Source organism: Bubalus kerabau, chromosome 2, assembly GCF_029407905.1.
Source record: "Bubalus kerabau isolate K-KA32 ecotype Philippines breed swamp buffalo chromosome 2, PCC_UOA_SB_1v2, whole genome shotgun sequence".
NCBI classification, from domain to species: domain Eukaryota; kingdom Metazoa; phylum Chordata; class Mammalia; order Artiodactyla; family Bovidae; genus Bubalus; species Bubalus kerabau.
Window position 1 is genome coordinate 105642238 of NC_073625.1, and position 16171 is coordinate 105658408.

General features: G+C 40.0%; 1 protein-coding gene across 26 annotated transcripts in view; it reads right to left on the reverse strand.

The window, feature by feature from the left end:
* ZBTB20 (zinc finger and BTB domain containing 20) overlaps positions 1–16171 on the reverse strand; it is an 869429-nt gene that overhangs the window by 322930 nt on the left and 530328 nt on the right. For 3 of the 26 annotated variants that reach the window (XM_055568237.1, XM_055568241.1, XM_055568242.1), the window contains exons 6-7: positions 6230–6415; positions 5482–5607 (exon numbers count right to left, since the gene is read on the reverse strand). The exons of 20 other annotated variants lie outside the window; for them this stretch is intronic. The gene's annotated coding sequence lies outside the window, so the exon portion shown is untranslated. 3 more of the 26 variants (XM_055568244.1, XM_055568248.1, XM_055568257.1) reach the window with 2 other exon arrangements.

Sequence of the window (16171 nt, forward strand, 5' to 3'; positions counted from 1 at the left end):
TTATCCTCATTAGACAAATGAAGTAGATGAATAAGGTTAGGAGCCTAAGTTAAGGCAATGTGGGTAGTTGAAGCTTTGCTACTCTTTTTCATTTCACTGTTAAAAGGAAGAGACATTTTTTTTTTGCACTCTGTTCATGATGTATGTCTAACATTTATTACACTATTTTGGTTCCTTTTGACTAGGAAGGCAATTAACAGGAGATGCAAGGTGCTAACACTTTTTATTACAATTTGTGTCTTTCCTTATTAGGTGCTTTTCATAAAAACAGATCCTTTTCTTTCATTTTCAAAAGTGGATTAGGCACTCATACAATTTTGCCCCTCAGAGTTGTTTGTACATGACTACCCAAGAGGGCATCATGCTACAAATCCTGCCAGAATGAACTGGAAGGTGAGTGTGGCATTTGTAGATTGAAAATGAACAGGTTGTTTGGTGCCAAGTTTGAGCTAATGGAGATGTCCTCTATGTGTTAACACCCAAAGGAGAACATATTCAACAACAAAACATTTCAGTTTTTGGCATGTCTATGGAGAGTTAACTTTCCATTGTTCAAGGGTTAATTATCCATTATGTGAATCATTTCTCTTTCTCCCTCTGGCTGCTTATATCTAGGAATTCAGTTTACTAGAGGATAAAGGGGAAAAATAAAAAGAGAAGGAAATAAAACCAGTACATTTCATTTATATATATTAGAAGCTCTAGAAAATAATTCAATGTAGGAGACAGAATTAGATGTAGCTTAGTGATTGCTAAGTTGATTGACCATTGATGACAGATATAATTAAATTTCACAAGATATTTTGGATTCTTTTAATTATTGTTTATTAGGGTCAGTTTGTTGTATATGAAGTTAGTCTCTGAATGTTATTTATGTCAGCAGGGTACCGTTTAGGGTGCTGGAATGGTTCCCTCTCCTCTGATGTGTCCAGAGCACCAAATGTGCCTTAGTATGCTCCAGCTTACTGATTGAAGAAGCACCTAGAGATCCCACCAATTTCTTTATGCATTCATGAGAAACAACTGCACTTGGCTATTTTCAGTTATTATCTGCCTGAGACAGGGCATTTAATTAGTACTTTTTAAGATAGTGGAAATGATTGGGCAGTCTGTCCTCTTGACCCTTTCTTTACTGTGTTGTCTGCCCAACCCTCTCCTGTCTAGTTCACGGGTATTCATAGCTAGTCCTCATGCCTTTCCACATCTGATGTCAACCTGCGCTCCTTAGATATTGAGTTTGAGGACAGGAAGAACCACTGACTGACTATAAGCAAATACTGACAAACTGGAGAAGTTTTTGGTCAATATGATACTTTACAGGTGAGTTTGGTACTTTCAGACTGCAGGAGCAGAACAGCAGAACAAATGTAGGTATTTGGCACCCTCATGAGTCCTAGGAAATGAATGGAACTACTGCATGCTCAAGACTCCATGTCCCATCAGAAATCACTTGGGCATTGTGGAGATTAGAAAAGCTACCTTGGCAAATGATGCCATCAGCTAGTTGGAAGATCTAATATGGGAGTTTAAAGGATTCAGATACAGAAGAATTTATTGATTTGTTTTCTGGACATATTTCTTCCGTATGATTAGCAATATGTACTCAATGTCAATACACTGCCATATAGATATCATCCATCCACTCATCCATTCATTCATTCATCACCTATTCATTGATCCTCCACTCAGATTGAGGCAATTCAACATTGGTTGGAAGGGAGGTAAATAAACATAAAAGGTAGCACCTGCCCTCTATCCACTTGTAGTTTCATATATATCAAAAACTTCAATACAAAGCAGTATATGATGTGTCAAATGAAAGCTACAGATTTTTAAAATGCAATTAATGTCAGAAGGGAAAGTTCACTTTTAATCTAGGTTTTTACAGAAAGCTTCAAAGAAAAAAGTGTGACTTCACAAGGATATGTCTTGGCTGGGTATCTTGAAAAGGTATCTGGGAAATTATAGTTGCTGATGTTGATATGTAAATACAGCATCAAAGTATTTAATGTACAACTAAATCACTGAGAAACTAGAATAAACTGGGTCATTTGATATAAATTCATTCTTACAAAATAAAGTGAATCATTAAATATATTATGAATTTTCAGATAATTAAAAGCAATTTCATTTCTTTCTACTTAAACTACTTTATACATATAGCAATTAATATTTTGAAGTTGTACATAAATAGAATTTAGGCTCATAATTTAACATGTGTGTTTGATGAAGGATAATTACCAATCTTATCAGCTAACCAAATCTTATCTTTTGCAGATACTGTTCATAAATATTTGTGTAAAATTTCTGTGTTGTCAGTGTGATAGAACGTCAACTACATTTCACTTATGGTTAATTTGTAAAACGTTTGATTGAGTTTAGAGGCAAGTGAACCTAGCTAGGATTTGGTTATATTTTTAATAGCTGAATATAGGTATGTTGCCTGGAGGAAGAAATGGCAATCCACTCCAGTATTCATGTCTGGAGAATCCCATGGACAGAAGAACTTGGCGGACTACAGTCCAGGGGGTCTCAAAGAGTTGGACACAACTTAGCAACTGAGCATGAGCACAGGTATACTGAATACAGATTATACACAAGGTAACATACATATATAATCACATGATACAATGAATCAGCACCTTCTTCCTAACGTTTAAAAACACGTGTCTTTTAAAAGGAATCACATAAATATCAAAAAACATTTCTATATAAATAAGAAAGAATAATTTCTTATTGAGATAATAATAATTCTGTCATGTAGAAATGTTATTTGAATCTATTTGTGACTGCCTAATTAAATGAATATAACACATGGGCAGTGCTTACAGCAAAAATGTACATGCAAGAAAATAGACATTTTATAACATGCATCTTCTGAAATTAAAATAAAATTTTTAGAATCAGCACTCAGAAAATTGAATTATCAATAGTACATTATGGAGGTTTATAACACAGGTTTTGAAAAGATCAGGAAACTATTTACAACCATTTCAATGGAAAGAAATACATCATTATCTTGCCTTTCTATCAAAGGTGTACTGATCAAACTAACTTAAATACTCTAACTCAGCCATGCAATTCTTTCTTCCACAGCCACGTGGAACTCCAGGTCTTGGCAACAATAAAGAAAATTTCTCTGGCAGGTTATCTTTTTAAAATGTCATCTTGGGATATACTCTTAGATATTTGTGTTTACCTATTTTCTGCTTAAATATGCTCACAACATTTTGTGTACAAGCACAGAGGATTTCAATAGTAAAATGTTTTCTAGATGTTAGCTATCCAGCTTACCCTGAGTGCAGTCTTAGCAGATATCATCTCTATGAGAGATAACGGACAATTCTCCCAGGAGTCTGTGGAGCCTGAGTGTTAACTGTGAAGGCACAATCTCACATAGGTCTTGGTAGTAATGGGTAAAAGTGAGTTACATTTATATATCACACTTTAAAAAATTTTAACACTATTTTCCCTTTCAGCTTCTTTCCTCAGAAAAACAGAGAACTAATGGAAAATCCCCAAGAAATATTCCGCATGCATGCAGTATAATTAACATGGCCTAGCTGAAATAAGCAAGCTTTCCATTAAATACCATCAAGCTTTGAGCATACTGGTCCTAATGAAACTCTGGGACTGCTTCCTATCACAATGACAGCTCAGGAATTTGATGTGCCTCACAAACTATAGGAACCATGAAAGTAAGCTGACTCTGTGTCCTAGAGGTCACTGACAGAGCCTGATGAGGCTGTAGCAGGGGTCAGTGTCTGTAAGGAACATGGGACTATATAAGCATGAGCTGGTAAGGAATCCTTCTGCCAGTTCAGGAGAGCTGCAGGAGACACAGGTTCAATACTTGGGTTGCGAAGATCCCCCCGGAGGAAGAAATGGCAACCCATTCCAGTATTCTTGCCTGAAAAATCCAATGGACAGAGGAGCTTGGTGGGCTATGGTCCACGGGGTTGCAGGAGTCGGACATGACTGAGCATGCACGAGTTCTATGGTTAAGAATCTGAATCACCCAGAGTAGCAAACAAAATTCCAAATGTAAGCATCGATGTGATATGCTGAATGATTGCACCAGCTTGGACAGGAGTCCACACAACAGGCACACACAATACACATCTGGTTAAATGCAAAATCAACTAGTGCTAAAGCCTTTCCAACTTTGAGGAAGAATCTACTGGCAATGTGTTAATAGCAAGGAAAACTAAAACAATAAATTAGCATCTCTTTCCAAATATTTAAGAACATCGAGTGAGTGCCCCTTAGGCTGGGTTGTGGTTCTTGGAAGTTTTAGCCTATGAGAACCATATTGGGGACATCAAAGACTCCTCCTTGCCTCCAAAGAGCAATTCACTTCAGATGCTGCCACACAGTCAAATGCTTTTATGGCCACCATGTTTTTTTGGTTTTTATTTTTTCCACTCTTAATATTTTGGAACACACTGGATTCTTAAAATTGGAAAGAAAACAAGAAAACACAGTGAGATCAAATACCTCTGAAAAAGCAACTAAGTAGGGACCTGATGGTAAAAGATAAACACACGTTCCAACTGAAACTCCACTTCCAGGGAGAGTGTGAATTATTAACAAGGACATGGAAGGCAAGTATTGGCACCAGAAGCTGGTCTGTTGACTCCTCTGCTAGTCTCATATCACACAGCGTGCCACCACCCCCATCTCATTTGTTAGACAACTTCAGAGCACACTCAATCAGAGGCTCTTATATTGAGGACGATACTATATTTGGGTTTAATACTGTGAGGACAGTCATCTAGTTTTCCTGTGTCACGATGATAAATTTCCCTGGAACCAAATAAGGATTCCCCTTGCATTCTTCTGTTTAATATCATGAATGCAGAAGAATAAAGACAAGGGTATGACAAATAATATTTTCCAAAGGTTGGGTGGAGGAAGTTTCCCAAACGTTTAAAAACAGCCAGTTCTTAGCAAAGTGATCTTCAGAAGAACAGTATTAAACAATATTCTTGTTCCACGCAGCCACTTTTACTCCTTGCTTAACTGGGTACGTTACGTATTCTGAGCATAATGTAAATGTGCAGAGGAGAGATGCACAAAAAGCTGGTACAGAGAAACTCCAAACGGATCCTGAATCCCACTTTCACTTCCCCCTCCTATAACCCCATCTGCTACCTCCCAGCCGCACTCACTCACCTATCTTTCTCCTCCCACCAGCATGTTTGCTAGGCATGTCAAGGCTGACATCCATCGGTGGTAGCATGAAACCTAAGCCTGCAGGCTCCTCCTGAGCACAGACTCAAGGCTCAGCCATTGTCCATAGAGTGCTCTCAGCTGTACATAGTAAAATCTTCATCAGGCCGTTGGATTGTTTGGTAGCTTTTTAAAAAAAAAAAATTCCATTTTTTTTCCATTTAAAAAACACTCGTTATTTTCTGACTGCCTCAGAGACACCAAGAATAGAATCCTTGACACATCAAATTCTGGAACCTCACCACTCACCAGGACTGTGGTTCCTGATCCAAGGAGTGTCGCCTGAGAATCAGCACAGACTCCCGAGGCTGTCCAGGCCTGGCAGCTAAGCTCCCTGCTTTGATTAGTTCGTCGAGTTCACGGTGTTCCAGACTGCTGAAGCACAGAAATTAGGGAGGGGAGGTGGAAGGAAAATCACTGGAGCCTCTTACGATCTAACTTCCACTAACTGAGAGGAAATGTCTTATAAATAAACAACAGCAAGAGAAACAAAAAAAAAAAACCCATCCCGTCCTGCCAGAGGAATGTACATTATTGTCTCCCGACGGAAAACTTTACACCACACCAGAATGCAGCCATTTCTCCTGAAACTACCTCCCTCAAAACAGAAAGGAAAAGAGAATCAGAAAGAAAAGGAGAACAAAAAGAGATTTTTTTTTTCATCTCCTTGAATTCTGTTGGGAAGTTCATGTCAGTTCCCAGTAGACACATAAGCAGTTTCAACAGTGTCACTGTTCTAGGATTTCTTGTGGAGGCTGCTTATTAGCAAAATTTCATTTCTGCCCAGATGACTGCTGTGCCATCCGGACATTTTCAGAAGGGAAGTTCAGGGAAGGGGGGAGGGTGCGATTGTGGAGGAGAGGAAGAAGAGAGGACAAAGGAACATTCCTGATGAACCGGAATGCCCTAGACTCGGCCATGAAAAAGCCAGCCCCCGCCCACCACCCTACTATTGCTTGTTGAGGGCATGGTGATGCAGTGTGTTTAATCTACTTACTCTTTCTGCTCGAGAGGCTGAGGTTCCTACATTTCCAGCTCATGCTGGACTGTACCGTAAGCAACAAGTGAAATGAGTTCAGTGATCTCATTCTAGTCCTTCGACTCCTGTCCACATCGCTAAGCGACTGCACAGCTTGGCACAGGCCAGGATGAGTCAGCAGTCTCTGGTCATGAGAGGCCAGGCCTGGAATAGCAGGGGTGGGGGGGTGGTGTTAGGTCAGGAGCAAAATGAAGCAGAAAGGCAGTTTAGATGGCAGGGCTCAGCTCTGCAATTCACAGAGATACTGCAGGTCAAAATGAAAGAGCCTCATCAGCTCTGGGGTGAAGACTGAAGGACTGTAGAAAAAGGAGCAGCAAGGGAAAAACTTAGAACAGCTGCCTACCAAACATAGCAAGAACAAATTAGAGTACCGCAGACCGAAAAAGAGGGCATCAGTAGAGCCCTGGAGGAGAAAAGATGCTCATTAAGATCTCTGTAATACCTTTTTTTCCATGTGCTCCTAAACTTGATTTAAGAAAAAGTGGTTACCTATACACTATCCTGTGGTATTTTGGTATTGCTTTCCCTATTTGATAAGTAGCAAAACAAACAAATAAAAGAAAAGCGGTACAGTAAAATTACAACAGGAAGCCTCATGTTCCATAAAATAATGTGATTATAAGTAAAAGCCTAGTATCTCAAAGATGTGCATTTGGGTCAATGACATCCTCGCAAAATCTGGTCACAAAATGGTTAAAGAGAAGCACTCCAGTTAAGCTTGGGTGGCAGTAGAGAAGAGCTAAGAGAAAGGAGAGAAGTAAGTTCAGTGTTGAAACACAAAGGGAATATGAGATGGTGTCTGTATTTCTGCTCCGTGGGGTCAGCATGGACCTCCATCAGCAAGTGACACTTCTTGTCAACAGGACTTTCCCACGCCTCTTCCTGTCAGGAGTACTGTTATATAGCAAGAGGAGAAGGAAAATAAAACAGCCAGAGGAAAAAAACAGGTTCAACCTAAAAAATAAATCAATTAACAGACATTTTTTTGGAGGAGGCTAATAGCCTGAATGAGTCAATGGATAAAGAAACGACTTAGCGTAGGAAACAAACTCAGAGGGAGCGTTTCTAGATAAGGAAACTGAGGTGGGGACAGAATGGTCAGCAAATAGTGGTGATGGCCCCCAAACAAGGGAGAAAGCAACTTGAAAAGTCAGATGGGGTACAGCAAGAATTGCAGGAAAAAGAGAACACCATCAACAGGGCTGGGAAACACTAGTAAAAGATTTCTTTACAGAGCTTTAAAGAGAGCTAATAAAGACCCACGGTGTATTCCTATTATTGTCTAAAGATGAATAGTTGCATAAGATGTATAAAAAAATGTAGAATAATTTTTTAGTTTTCATTCCGGAGATCATTAAATCATCTCACCACCTCTTTGATAAATGCTTAACCTTAAGAAAATGAACTTTCTAGCCTCAGTTTTCTTTTTTTGAAATGGAATATTATCACCTTGAATTATTATAAAGATGGAATCAATGTTTGCTGATCCTTATCATGGTAGTATCAATCACAGGTTGGATACTCAATGAAATGCTAATTGTTTGTATCTTATTAACCTATCATCTTCCTAAGTACTCAGTGAAAGAATCATTTCCAGTGTTGTTGCATTAGATTCAGAGGATCCAATAGGAAGACCTTAAATCTAGTAAATTCCTCAGAGAACGTTGCTTCAAAAAGCTTGTTTCTATCTGGAGATTTGAAACGTTATGTATGAACACAGAGGATGTTAAAAACCTATTATGTTAAAATCTCAATTTGGGGTATCTATATTGTTCAAGCAGCTTGGAACTTAATAACACTAAGTAACTAGAAACCTGAAAAAGAAGAGGGATTTTTAGAAGCATCTCCAAAAGCAACAGGATAAAAGTGCTATTGGCCTTGACTGCATGATGAGGGTTTTTTACCAAAGGGGAAAACTTAGTCCAGTTGATCATCCCAGCCTAATTGATTAATTGTGGGTCTGACCATCTGGCTGATGAATGCTGACACCCAGCACTGATTACTGTGTAACACAAATCCGGGTGTGCTCTGCCTGCTGCCTCCCACAATAATGGCAACGCTGAACTTCAGGTTAGCTTATTCAGGCCTCTTGGCTCAGTCTCTTCATGGAACAGTGGTTGTGGCAGGGAATATTTTACTAGACCTGGTCAAGCATTATCCTCTCTTATTTCAGTTACCCACTCCTTTCCAACTCCACGCCTACCTGCTCCTGAGCCCTCTTCTTGTATATAATCACTTCCCATGCGAAGCATTCCATCTGTAGTTTTCATCATACTGTCTGACTCTCTCATTTCCGGTTGCTCTATTCTGAAACATATTCAACTTGTCTGAAAGACCCATACTGTTATTTCACAGGGTATCCTACGGAAACATTTTTATTGTCTCTCCTTTGTTACTGGTTTATTTCAAAGTATCCTGTGCTTCCAAATAAAATTATTTCACCTAACTCATGAGCCTTATTATGAGGCCCACATATGGCTTAAGTTTTCCAGGAGGTTAACAGAATACAAAGGTTAATAGAATATAATTCTTGCATCTTAAATCTACATTTGATCCTTAGGGTGTCCCTGGGAGAAGATTCTCCCTACAAGGACTCTGGAGCACATTTAAGTGCTAGGCAAAAGAGTCAGGCCCACGTAAATAACAGGAATCAATGGGAATGCCACACACGAACTAATCAAGACAACTTGTACATGGGAGAATTCTCAAAGTAAATCAAATCTGAATGTGTAAATATAAACCCTGGGGAATTACAACCAAATTATTTTATTATTTTTTTGTAGAAAGGGATGGAGGAGTAAACTGATAGAAAATATCTTTAGAAAAGTTGGCCAGAGAATCACAGTGAAAGAGAATCATTCATTTCCCCTCTCTTTTTTCTCGGACTGATTTCCATCTCAGAATTCATTTTTCTTGCTTCTCACAGATGCTGAATTCTTCTATGTTCCAGGCTGGGTTAGTGTTAATTTTCAGTAGAGAATGGCAGTAGCATGCTGAACTACAGAGTTCCAGACTGGGAGTTGGGAAATGTTTTTGGCCTGACTGTCAGTAAACAGCTATGTGTCTAGGGCAAGTCAAGTCCCTTAACTCCCCATGTCTCAGTGTCTTCATTGAAAAATGATAGGGTTGGACTGCATGAACTCCATAGTCTCTGCCAACATGAAGATTCTATGGTTCTATAGCTCATTTCCTTTTTCTCTCTGGCATCAACTGCTCAGCAACTCTGCTTCTAGTCATTTCCCTGCTCTCAGTTACTGATGGAAAAATATCGCCTTCATTTGCTACCCAGTATTTGGTATTTGTAACCTTTCTCTCTCTCTCTTATTTTTTTTGATGCTAGATATTTTGAGTCATAAACATGAACATATCCAGATAGATGCTTTAAATTTGAAAGCATTTAAGGAGAATAGCTTTCCCATGTAGAAACATTTAGTGCAGCTCGGCATGGAGGAAGCCAGGCATCCAAAAGTGGAGCAAAGGGGCCAATTCACAAATGAGAGGAAGCCTTTCATAATAAGAGTCTCTAGACTCTCCAATTTAGATAGAGCTACCAAATTCTAGCTACTTTTCCAATCAATCGCAGACACCCTCACAGACACTTAGAACTACAAATTTGAGGACCAGCACTGGCAGTGATGCAGTTCTTATTTCACCTCCACCATGTATTGCCAAGTAGGATTTAGGATGGCATAGTAATAAGAGCCAAGAGGACAATCTGTCATTTATTTTCCTCCAAACTTTTCAAAATTTCCCATTTGGGCTCTGTTTCCCAGTTTTAATTTGGTAACTGCCATTTTTCAGCATTTCTTTTAACAGGTTACTAATAATTTCTGATACAGGATCTCATATTTCATTTTGTGCTGCTAGAACTGCTGTTAATATTTCATCTGCCTTCAATTCAGCTCTGAATCAAGGCTGCTGGGGTTTTGATACACAGTTAACACTTTGGATCTGGGGATTTGATCATCAGTGTTCACCCAGCTTGTCCATATATTTTTAGGTAAGAGTAATAGATTGTCTCAGAACTATCTCAAAGTGTGCTATACATTTTAAGGATATGTTAGAGTATCTCTTTCTGGATTTGGTATCTCTTCTGTGTTTGGTATCCCAGGTAGCTTGCTATTTATTTCAGTATTAGTGTTCTGATAGCAGAGGGCAATGGTTCAGAGTCAGGCCTCACAGTCAGATCTAAGCTCAAAACCTTGCCCTGAGATGTACTACACAAAGCACGTTAGGTCAGTTCCTTAACCTTCCAGAACCTCTATTTCTCTATTTGTAAAATAAGGATAATAACAGTGTGTGTGTGTGTGTGTGTTAATCGCTCAGTCATGTCCTGCTCTTTGCAACCCCATGGACTGTAGTCTTCCAGGCTCCTCTGTCCGTGGAATTCTCCAGGCAAGAATACTGGAGTGGGTAGCCATTCCCTTCTCCAGGGGACCTTCCTGACCCAGAGACAGAACTCGCATCTCCTGTACTGCAGGCAGATTCTTTACCCTCTGAGCCACCAGGGAAGCCCCATCTACCCCTGTTGCTATGAGTTCTCAAAAAACCATGGGAATCATTATTTCCCTAGCATTACTAATCTAAATATTCACATTATAGTGTTATTATTTTCCAACATCTTTTCAAGGCCAACAAATTACTTTTGAGTCCAGGCTTTTGTGGTCTGCCTTTTTACAGTTTACATTTTACAAAACTCTCAGTGAGATCAAGTAAAATATTTTAAAATCAGATCCTTAAAACCATATGTACAGTTAAAAATAGTACACGCGTCATATTCTTAAGTCACTTTTCAATCTAGCATCAAATTCTCAAAACTCTTTGTTCCTCTAACAGCGAGGCTGGGATAAGGCCCATCATACTAATGCTAATCCATTCCATAAAGATATGATTTACTGCTACCTACTCCCGAACAATACATATTACTTCAATCTTTTATAGTCATGGAGCAGTCATGGTCCATCAGGAAACAGAAACCACACAGTAATTTGAATAGGAAAAGTTTAATATAAAGAATTATTAACTATAACAGGGGTTTGGAGTAATGAGGGAGTGACTAATGATAAGACAACTGTAAATTATGTAAGATGGGCTCAATAAAGGACAGAAATGGTATGGACCTAACAGAAGCAGAAGATATTAAGAAGAGGTGGCAAGAATACATAGAAGAACAATACAAAAAAGATCTTCATGACCCAGATAATCATGATGGTGTGATCACTTACTTAGAGCCAGACAACCTGGAATGTGAAGTCAACTGGGCCTTAGAAAGCATCACTACAAACAAAGCTAGTGGGGGTGATGGAATTCAAGTGGAGCTATCAAATCCTAAAAGATGATGCTGTTTAAGTGCTGTAGTCAATATGCCAACAAATTTGGAAAACTCAGCAGGGGCCGCTGGACTGGAAAAGGTCAGTTTTCATTCCAATCCCAAAGAAAGGCAATGCTAAAGAATGCTCAAACTACCGCACAATTGCACTCATCTCACACGCTAGTAAAGTAATGCTCAAAATTCTCCAAGCCAGGCTTCAGCAATACGTGAACCGTGAACTTCCAGATGTTCAAGCTGGTTTTAGAAAAGGCAGAGGAACCAGAGATCAAATTGCCAACATCTGCTGGATCATGAAAAAAGCAAGAGAGTTCCAGAAAAGCATCTATTTCTGCTTTACTGACTATGCCAAAGCCTTTGACTGTGTGAATCACAATAAACTGTGGAAAATTCTGAAAGAGATGGGAATACCAGACCACCTGACCTGCCTCTTGAGAAACCTATATGCAGGTCAGGAAGCAACAGTTAGGACTGGACATGGAACAACAGATTGGTTCCAAATAGGAAAAGGAGTATGTCAAGGCTGTATATTGTCACCCTGCTTATTTAATTTATGTGCAAAGTACATCATGAGAAACGCTGGGCTGGATGCAGCACAAGCTGGAATCAAGATTGCTGGGAGAAATATCAATGACCTCAGATATGCAGATGACACTACCCTTATGGCAGAAAGTGAAGAAGAACTAAATAGCCTCTTGATGAAAGTCAAAGAGGAGAGTGAAAATGTTGGCTTAAAGCTCAACATTCAGAAAACTAAGATCATGGCATCCGGTCCCATTACTTCGTGGCAAATAGATGGGAAACAGTGGAAACAGTGGCTGAGTTTATTTTTCTGGGCTTCAAAACCACTGCAGATGGTGATTGCAGCCATGAAATTAAAAGATGCTTACTCCTTGGAAGAAAAGTAATGACCAACCTAGACAGCATATTAAAAAGCAGAGACATTACTTTGTCAACAAAGGTCTGTCTAGTCAAGGTTATGGTTTTTCCAGTAGTCATGTATAGATGTGAGATTTGGACTCTAAAGAAAGCTGAGTGCCGAAGAATTGATGCTTTTGAACTGTGGTGTTGGAGAAGACTCTTGAGAGTCCCTTGGACTGCCAGGACATCCAACCAGTCCATCCTAAAGGAGATCAGTCCTGGGTGTTCATTGGAAGGACTGATACTGAAGTTGAAATTCCAATATTTTAGCCACCTGACGCAAAGAGCTGACTCATTTGAAAAGACCCTGATGCTGGGAAAGATTGAAGGCAGGAGGAGAAGGGGATGACAGAGGACGAGATGGTTAGATGGCATCACTGACTCAGTGGACATGAGTTTGAGTAAACTCTGGAAGTTGGTGATGGATAGGGAGGCCTGGCGTGCTGTGGTTCATGGGGTTGCAAAGAGTTGGAACATGACTGAGCGACTGAACTGAACTTAACTGAAATTATATAAGAACAAGCAAATATAAGGAGGAGCCATGACTTCTAAGGCTGATAGAGAGTGCCCGATCAAGAGTCCCTTACACCTTTGGACCAGGCTCCAGTCTTTATTGGGCAAAGTGAAAGGGTTAGTCACTCAGTCGTGTCTGATTCTTTGCAATCTCATGGACTGTAGCCTGCCAGACTCCTCTGTCCATGGAGTTCTCAAAGCAAGAATACTGGAGTGGGTAACTATTCCCCTCTCCAGTGGATAACTATTCCCTTCTCCAGTGGATCTTCCTGACCCAGGGATCAAACCTGGGTGTCCTGCATTGCAGGCAGATTCTTTACTGACTGAACCACCGGGGAAACCCATTGTTGCACAAGGCACAGCCAATGACTGAATGGCAGAGAAACTGCTAGAGAAGTATGTCAGAAAAACTGGCTGGAAATCTATATTCCAGGGTGTCTGGGAAACTGTTCATAGGGAGGCTGTTTCATCCGAGGCACTCTACCATGTAAACCACCACCCAATGTGTGCATGTGTGTGTGTGTGCATATGTGGTGGGTAATAGAGGTAGCTGCTGGACACTGGAGAAACTACCTGAACTTTGGCTGCTGGGCCACAGGGCAGAAGTGTGTGCTGCAGGAGCCAGGCCCTGGAGAACCATGCACAGTGCAGGAGCCTGCCAAAAATGTACAGGCAACCTGGAAGGAAACCCTCTTCCTCCTATAATGTCTCTCTGAATCCTCACTGGCAAAGCACACACACACAGACAGTTAGGAATGGGAAATATTTAAAGGAGCCAGATACATTTTTGTTGAGCAGGCAAGGAAGGGTGAATTTGGATCTGAGTGGCAGCACATGGATAACAGGCAGGGTTATTAGATTATACACTTGATGAGATAACTCACTTTGGAGATTACAATCCAGTGTTCTCTTACTATACTACTAACTAGACCTGTTTATCTTTGCTAATGCACTGACTCTGTATAATTAAATACGTATTGTCAGAATTAAGGACAATAATATTCTATTAAATAAAAGTGGCACTACTAGTATTGGCATGATGACCTCCCCAACCCAAATGCTGCCCGTGCGTGCTCATTCTCTTCAGTCATGTGGGCTGTTTGTGGCCCCACGGACTGTAGCCCACCAGGCTCCTGTCCATGGGATTTTCCCAGCAAGAAGATTGGAGTGGATTGCCATGCCCTCCTCCAGGGGATCTGCCTGACTCAGGGATCGAACTCACATCTCCTGTGTCTCTTGGACTGCAGGAAGATTCTTAACTGCTAAACCACTGGGTAAGCCCCAAATGCTGCCCACATGTTTTAATTGTTCACAGTTAACAGATTAGGAAAAATGTAAAGAAACACTAAACTGTTGACCTAGATTTATGCATCGGTGATCCCAGTCCAGAATTTCAACTAAGTGGGTACATCAGGAGAGTCATTATCAACAATCCACAGCTTCAGGAGTGGTAAAAATGAGCTCAACTATTATCTTTCCTTTCTCCTTTTCTTTTTATTGACTCTAGAACCCATATTTGCTGTTCTATGATTCATTTTGGGGGAGGCTGTTCATTATGGGTTGCTGTATTTTAGAAAAATGTATCATATATTTAGTAGGGAATTTTCCCTATGAGTCTTGTCCTATATTGTTCTACCTTCAATATTATATAGAAAAGCTTAAGTAAATGACCAATGGGAAGCATTCCTTAAGGTATACAGTGATCACTGACAGAACTGATTTTACATATGGATGGGGAGGTATACTTAAATATCTCAACTGTTTTCACCTAATTCTTTTCTTCCTTTTAGAAGAGGGCAGAACTGTTTCTTCTATACCTAGAGGTAGGGTTTAAAACACAAACCCCTGACATAGAAAGGGTTGTGTGGTGGTAAGAGGCTGAGAGCACAGAAAGCAACTGGGTGAGGAGCGAGTGCTATGGAGAGGAGACTGGCTCAAGACTAAGGCCACAAAGCACCTGTCCCACCCATTTGTCTGTTTTCACTGATGCCTGGTCATAGTAGTACTATCTGCTCTCACTATTATGGGAAGGATCTACTGGCTTCCTTCAGTCGTGTTTTCTGAAAACCAGTGGGATTATCAAGCAAAGCCAGCCCTCTTGGGCTGTCTCACAATCATACTGTAGGCGTTGCTTTAGGATTTTAGACAAGTGATTGTCTTTAAGATTTTCTTTTGTTTGTGTTGTGTGTGAAGACTGAGGATAAACTAATGACCTTACATACGTTTGATCCCCATCTCCCCAGCAAACAGATATGCACACCTCTCCCCGGCAATTGTTGAGTCCAAAAGGAAACGATGACAAAGGAGAATCATAAGGCCATGTGAATCAGGCAGGCAAGTCCATTTTATTTTAGTGTGCCCTTCTGTTCAGTTGGCTGTTCTGCTCTGACCCACTATATTTACCCTGTCGGCTGCTCTTACTAGCAACATGCCTTTTTAATCAGCCTTCCTGGGGTCTGCATTTGATTACAGCATTTGTGTTCTATTTTGATTCTTTTGTACTGTGCCCTGTGGTGTTAGCTTGAAAGGTGTTATTTATAAAATGAAATTCTATTGTATTGCCACTTGGATTCAAAGAGGACATATAATATTAATGCAGAATGTATTTAATAATATCTTGAATCTATTAAATCAATTTCTTCATGAGAACATAAAATAGGAGGGATGCAAGTAGGTTGGTAACCCAGGTAATAAGTCTTAAGAATTACCTGACTGTCCTTCACAAGCATTCATAAAAGCTGGCATGAGAATCTTTCTCTTAACGTCACGGTTTCCGAAAGGAGGAGACTACCTTTCCTCAGCCAGACCAGTGAAGTGTGCACCTGTTTAAACATTCAATTGTGAAGACCAAACATTTTCCTAGGCCTTGGATGCAAATTTTTGACTAAGGAAACCATGAGACGAAACACGGATATGACTTTTTTACTACCTAGGAAGATTTAGGTAAAGAAGGAAATATAATCAACTGTTTCCAAGGAGCTGCTTTCAGAATTTGTAAAAAAGAAGAAAATTCATTATGTTCTTAACTTCCCTCAAAAGCAGGTTAGGAAAATTCTAGTGATACTAAGGATTGAGACAGAGTTTCCAGGGTGGCATGTTTAGAGTGACACAGGTTTCTTTATGGCTGCTGGGCCTAC